General features: G+C 39.9%; 1 protein-coding gene across 1 annotated transcript in view; it reads left to right on the top strand.

Moving 5' to 3' along the window:
- Position 1: 1 nt before the first annotated feature.
- KLHL15 (kelch-like family member 15) overlaps positions 2 to 7,222 on the top strand; it is a 39,974-nt gene continuing 32,753 nt past the window's right edge. Inside the window, exon 1 of the mRNA XM_008580136.1 lies at positions 2 to 279. The gene's annotated coding sequence lies outside the window, so the exon portion shown is untranslated. The remainder of the gene's footprint in view (positions 280 to 7,222) is intronic.

The raw sequence follows: 7,222 nt of genomic DNA, 5'->3' as shown, positions 1-7,222 counted from the left end.
TCGCGGCCCGGACGCCGCGCCGCCTTTCGCCGAGCCCGACTGTCTAGACTCGCGACTCTGTGCTGTCTTCTTTCCCAGGACTGGTTCCTAGGGGCCCGCAGGCGCGCAGTTTCGCCCCCCGCTGGAGCGCCCTGGCCGGGCCAGGGAGCGGCCTCTTGTAGACGTTCGAGGAGCCTGCCGAGTGCCGTCCCGGCGCCCGGCCGCCCACCTATCGGCCCGCCGGCCCGCTTCTTCCTGATGCAGACTGCCGTCCACTAGAGGCTGGACAGGACCCCCGAAGTGCGTAGCCGCCCCTGGCCGCCGGCCTGCCGAGCTCAGGCTTCGCCCGGGGCCCCGAGCTAGGCACGGCTTCGGTGGCCTGTCTGCACAGACCTGGGTCGAACATTTGGTAGACGCTGGGACCTAATTTGTCTTTGAGTTTACTTAAATTGTTTGCAATCTAATTTTTTTTCAGAGGGAGAGAGGAAAAAAAAAAAAAAAAAAGGAAGAAGCATAATTCAGCCATTTTTTGCAGCACACAGCTGCAGGTACCATGATTATTTTTTCCCTAACCCGTTCCTTCCCTTTAAAAATTCAATTTATGCCTGAAATAGAACTATGCGGAATTCGAGACACAAAACGTGGAATCGTAAGGTCTGGGTTTGACTGGGTGACTGAGAAAATCGTGTTACCAAGCCTCGGTTTCTTATCTATGAAATCTAGTTAATACCCACATCACAGGGTAGCGAGGACTTTATGAGGTCATATATGTGAAAATAATCTGTAGCTGTAAAGTGTTGTAAAAATGCAAGGCCATTTTTAAAGTAAGCTCTGCCAGAGTGGTTAATGTTGTAGTGGCTAACTGTTGCTGCCTCTTTATTTCTGTATTATAAGTATAAGCAAATAAGTATGGAATAGCAAAGCAGTGCTGTGAATTGGTAGATATATAATAGTCACGTTGCTTGGCCTTCCTCCTACGAAATGTTAACTGCTTATTTAAATAACGGTATTCTTTAATTCAAATTTAACGTTACTGTAGGGCTTTGCTTTTCATCTTTCTAGGCCGCTTAGGGCCTTTTTCTTACTCAGAATATTTATTTAACACCTTACATTTGTTTAGTCTTTTGTATTTTCTGGATTTGTTTTTCTTCGTTAATTTGATTAAATTGTGATTTAGAAAATGCTTTTTTTAGACATATATCCTCTAATTTTAATGTCCATTTTTCATATTTAGGGAAAAGGATGCCTGAATACCTCTATTAATTTGAAAATTGTTTTTGAAGAGCTTATAAATGCATTCATGTTTCTGTAATTTTTAATAGATCTAGAAATGTATAGAAAATTTCAACTTTTTGGCACTTAATGTAATATTTATGTAATTTACTTCTCACTTTAATCGTCACAACACTTAGTAGGTGCTTAGGGTCACAGTTTATCAGTGGTAAAGGATGTTCATCTGCATTCATTATTGCTGATTAATTGGGGGAAATAGTAGGATAGTAAATATTTGTGGTTTGAAAATTGAATTTAGGGCCGGCCCGGTGGCGCACTGGATAAGTGCGCCGCTTGGGAAGCGTGGCGGCGCTCCCGCCCCAGCGTTCGGATCCCACATGCAGACCGGTTCCCGCTCACTGGCTGAGCGAGGCGCGGGAGCAACGCCGAGGGTTGCAATCCCGTTGCTGGTCCCCGGTCCGGTACGGGGGCAACACTGAGGGTTGCGATCCGTTGCCGGACACGGAAAAAGACAAAAGACAAAAAAAAGAAAAGAAAATTGAATTTATTTGCCAGAATTTATATTTGTAACAGATCAGTATGGAATCATTCTTACTTGGCACATCAAAAATGTAGCATGGTTTGGTTTCAGAAAAAGGTCCACAAAAAGTGAAAGAGAAGCTTTTTTTCCCTTTTTGGTATATTATTTTTATTTTATTTTATTTTATTTTATTTTATTTTATTTTATTTCCCATATAAAGATGACCGGTAAGGGGATCTTAACCCTTGACTTGGTGTCGTCAGCACCACGCTCAGCCAGTGAGCGAACCGGCCATCCCTATATGGGATCCGAACCCGGGGCCTTGGTGTTATCAGCACTGCACCCTCCCGAGTGAGCCACCGGCCGGCCCTGGGTATATTATTCTTAGCTAACAAATGTTTTTCTGAGTAGTTAGGTGTTTTAGTAAATATATAATCCTCTAGCCCAATACCGGTTGTTTTTCAGAGTATGCTTTTGTGTTTTGTAGAAAGGTAGAATAATATAAGGCAGACAAGATTAAAACAGCAAAAGGAAGAGCCCACTTTAAAGTGTCTGCTTTCATACACTGGATTTATCGCTTGTCCTGATGGTAAAATTTTGGCAAATCACTGCTTTATTGGGAATTTTAAGGTTTGACCTTCTCTCTGACTTGATTTGGATTATTTGGGACTAAAGTTTTGGAACCAAGGCTGGCTTGGGTTCATAGGTACTCAGAAGGGTCCCACACTTGGTTTAATGATCTGTGTGTAAAACTGGCATTGTATGGGCCGACCCCGTGGCTCACTCGGGAGAGTGCGGCGCTGGTAGCGCTGAAGGCGGCGGGTTCGGATCCTATATAGGATTGGCCGGTGTGCTCACTGGCTGAGCGTGATGCAGACAACACCAAGCCAGGGGTTACGATCCCGTTACCGGTCAAAAAAAACCCAAAAAACTGGCATTGTACAATATAAAGGTGAACAGTAAAATTCATGCTAATAATTTAAATTTAAAATTTTTCTTTACTTAGAATGACACTAAACAGCAAATAAAAAACATGACAAGTCAAGAGCAACAGAAGAAAGGGAAAAGCTTTGTATTTTAGTATCTTTAATGGCTTTTTTCCCTGATTTTTGTTTGTTTGTTTGGCAACCGGCAGGTATGGGGATCCAAACCCTTGACCTTGATGTTGAAACACCATGCTCTAACCAGTTGAGCTAACTGGCCAGCCCCTTTTGCTGAGTTTTGAACAAGGGGCTCTACAAATGATGTTGCTGACCTGCTGTCAAGCTTGACCTTAACTAGTGCAAATGTTTTGAGAGTGAATGACAGTAATTGTGAGAAGAATAAATCTTCAGCTGGGGAGGTGGTGTTGGTGGTGGTGGTGATGGTGGTGGTGGTGGTGGAGGATTAATTTATTAGCATATATTTCCTCTGAATTAGAGCGCTGTAGCTCATGTGGGATTTGTTTTTGTTTTTTGGTTTTTTCTCCCCGTCCTTTTTGAGACCGGCCGCACCGTGCTCAGCCAACGCATCCGCCACCCCTATATAGGATCCGAACCCGCGGCCTCGGCTCTACCAGCGCGCCGCACTCTCGCCAGTGAGCCGCGGGGCCGGCCCACGTGTGGGATTTTTTAATTGAAGAGAAAAGAAAGGGAGTCATTGGTGAGGCCTTGTAGATAAGCAGTGGTTAATGGTGAAGGATCTGAAGTCAAGCAAACCCTGGATCCACAACTTATTTGTAATCATAGCCTTGGGCACATTACTTAATCTCTATGAGCTTTGATTTTCTCATCTTTAAATCAAGGATGGTTACAGACATAGGAGGTTGTGAGGATTAAATTTATCCATTCATCCAGCAAATACTTATTAAGCACTTACTGTGTGCCAAGGACTGTTCTAGGTGCTGGAGATACAACAGTCAATGAAACAAAACAAAAATATGAAGCAGAAAGCAAACTAAATAAGTGAAGTAAATATCTCATATCACTATTTAACATACTATGGAGACAAGTAAAGTAGAGAAGGAAGATGGGGATTGTCTGGTTGATGGGACGGGTGGGATGTTACAGTTTTAAAAGAGATGAGATGACACTGGAGTAAAGACCTGGAGGGAGCCATATGTATCTGGGCATAGAGTGATCCAGGCAGAGGGAGCAGCAAATAGAAAGGCTTAACGGTGGGAGTGTGGCTGGTTTTCAAGGAACAGCAAGGGGGAGAGTAATAGGAGATAATTGTTATTGCCATTTTAGGAGTCATTGGAAACGCTTTCATAGTTCATCTCTGCCAAGGTGTTGTATTGCTGTTGGTCCAAAAGTGGAAGACCTTTTCAGAATTAGAAATTTAAACTTTGGAATAAAGAAACCACGTTCTCAGATTTTCCGTTTTTAGTGTAAGAAGATCCTTAAAGCTTATCTGGCTGAATCACTGAAACAGATAAGAATGGATAGAAAAATTATCCTTTGTCTCTGATAAAATGTTTGAATTAGTTAATGACTTTGCATCATGTACTTTAAAGATTTGCAGGAAATCTATCATAACATCAAGATTTTCCAAAAGATTTAGTTTAGTTGTATGATTCTTGTGGATAGCAAAAATGCTAACATTACAGTATTTGTGATTTAATGTTAGGATGTAACCTAGAAGATTTGGGGTTTTATTCCCCAATAGAGGCTTTTCCTAGAATTCTCACTGGATCCAATCTCTAAAGGCTAGGGAAACTGTTTTCCGTGACATCACTCTTGGACTACTTCTATTTGTAGTGAGGAATAAGCAGGAGCATTAGAGTCTTCTGATGAAAAATAGCATTAAAGGAGGGGTGGGGTTTTTTTTGTTTTTTTTTTTAAAGATGACCAGTAAGGGGATCTTAACCCTTGACTTGGTGTTGTCAGCACCACACTCTCCCAAGTGAGCAAACCGGCCATCCCTATATAGGGATCTGAACCCTTGACTTGGTGTTATCAGCACCACACTCTCCCAAGTGAGCCACGGGCTGGCACTCTTATAAGGTTTCTTGTATGATAAGATGACTAAATGCTAAACATACCTGAAAAGCGAAGTAATGTGGATAATAGGTGCCAGCCTGGAGGCTAGAAGACCCAGAGCTTTACTAATACCTTAGTGAAATGGTCATTTGCAATTTGGTACTGAGTTATAAAAATATTTTGATGACAAAAAAGAATTTTCACTATTAATTAAAGTTAACTTTTGCAGCCTTTCCTCCCAGATTGAATTGAGTTGTTTCTCAATTTAGTAGTGTATCTGAGCGCAAAATGATTGCTAATAGAACTAAGCAAGTCTGTTTTCAAAATTTTCTTTCCTTTTAGATTGGTACATTGAGAAGTTGGCTGCTTTGAAATTCAATTTAAAATTTTTACTTTATGGATTACAGAAATTATAAGAAATGTTATTACTCAGAAATTAATTCTGTTTTTATCCATAGTAAGCCTTGCATTCTCTTCTTAATATGCAAGTATGGCATTTTCTGCATAAGCATCAATTTTGGTAGGAGAACAGTTTGAGGATGAAGGTAGTATGGAATCATTTAAATATTTCATTGAAGATAAGTATATTATTAAATCAACCTCTGAGTATCTAGTTTTTATACTGAATAGATTAGGGTTGGGTTTTGTATGAATTTTCAAGCAGCTGTGGGAGGAATGTGAAAGCAATGGCATAAACATGGAGGTTAGTTAATTTTGAAACATCTTCTATATAATTGCCTAGAATTTTGCCTTCAAATCAGAATGGCAGCCTTCTAACTGAAAAGGAAGCATTTAGTTTCTTTGCCTTTAATTTCCCGTCCAGTCTTACCCCCACCAGACTTCTTTCTTCACTGGTCAGTGGAGAGTTTGAACTGTCAGAAATTTCTGTGATATAAATAGCAGTAATAGTCTTCCAGTGCAGAGGTAGGAAGAGTTGGGGGTGGGGGGTTGTCACTTATCTCTTATCACACCTTCAGTGGTATATCAGGCCTTTTGGTCTCAGGACCTCTTCATGCTCTTAAAAATTTCCGGTATCCCAAAGAGCTTTGGTTTATGTGGGTTGAGTTGATTTATATTTGCTGTAATAGAAATTAAAATTGGGAAATATAAAAAAAAAATGCTTATCTGTAATTCATTTTAAAAAGTAACCTCTTTACATGGTAACCTAAATAACATTTTTTATGAAAAATAGCTATTTTCCAAAACAATTAAGAACTTAGTGAGAAGAGCTGCATCATTTTACATTTTTACAAATCTCTTTATCTGTCTTGATAAGAGACAATGGACTTCTCATTGGCTTCTGCATTCCGTCTGTTGCAATATCACACATCATGCAAAAACCTCTGGAAAACACGGAGAGAATAAAAGTGAAAAAGGCAAATAACTTTTTTATATTACTTTGAAAATAATTTTGACCTTGGCAAGCCCTTTTAGGGGACTGAGACCCCAGTTGTCCCTGGACTATACTTTGAAAATCACTATACTACTCATTATTCACAAAAATGTGAGGCTTTCTCTTTTTCTTTAGTCACAGCCAAGTTTATGAAACAACACACTCTTTAGTCTTTCTTTCTTAGTAGTATAGGTATGCCTTGTCATTTAGACTAATTTAGGTTGGTTCCCCTTTGGGAAAAAACCTACCATTTGAAATTCTGAAGGGCAAGTGTAGAGTATATACATGTACAGGTTTATAAATCTTATGATCTGTTTTGGAAAGTGAGGATACAGAATTTCTATATGTTGAACATTTTGTATGTCAGTAAATATCTTTTCTCAAAGCCCCTAAATGGATTTTTTTCCCCCAATCCTCATTGATTTATAGAGTTCTTATTTGAGTTTTGTGTTAGTTTTACAATGATTAGTTCCTGTAATTATTAGTTTCTTCCTTAAATTGATAGAATTCTGTGTTTGGAGAATTCTTATGCACAAGATCTTTTGTGTTTTTCTTTTTGTATTCTTCATATAATTTCCTTTTTCTGGTTATTTTTTTATTGTATGTGTGTTTTTGTGTTGTAGTTGTTTTCATTTTGTTTTAATTTAAGCTTCACTCATTCTGTCTTTTTTTTTTTTTTTTTCCCCCTTCATAGCATCCAGGGTATGGATTGTGAACAAGTTGGTTTTGTTTCACGTGTTCATTTGTAAGTTTGGTTGTTTGATGCCTTAAACATTGATATTATAGATCCATGCTGTCCAATAGAATATATGCAAGGCATATATATAATTTTAAAATTTTTTATAGCCACAGTTTAAAAAAAAGTAAAAAGAAACAAGTAAGATTAATTTTATTTTATTTTATTTTATTATTTTTTTTTTTCCTTTTCGTCTTTTTTACTGGCCGGTAACGGGATCGCAACCCTCGGTGTTGCGCCTGTACCGGGGACCGGCAACGGGATCGCAACCCTCAGTGTTGCGCCCGCGCCGCGCTCAGCCAGTGAGCGGGAACCGGTCACCACATGGGATCCGAACCCTCGGCGGGAGCACCGCCACGCTCCCAAGCGGCGCACTCTCCAGTGCGCCACCGGGCCGGCCC

Source organism: Galeopterus variegatus, unplaced genomic scaffold (assembly GCF_000696425.1).
Source record: "Galeopterus variegatus unplaced genomic scaffold, G_variegatus-3.0.2 Scaffold2032, whole genome shotgun sequence".
NCBI lineage: Eukaryota > Metazoa > Chordata > Mammalia > Dermoptera > Cynocephalidae > Galeopterus > Galeopterus variegatus.
The sequence above is the reverse complement of the archived record's forward strand: the minus strand, read 5'-3'. Positions and strand labels throughout refer to the sequence as shown.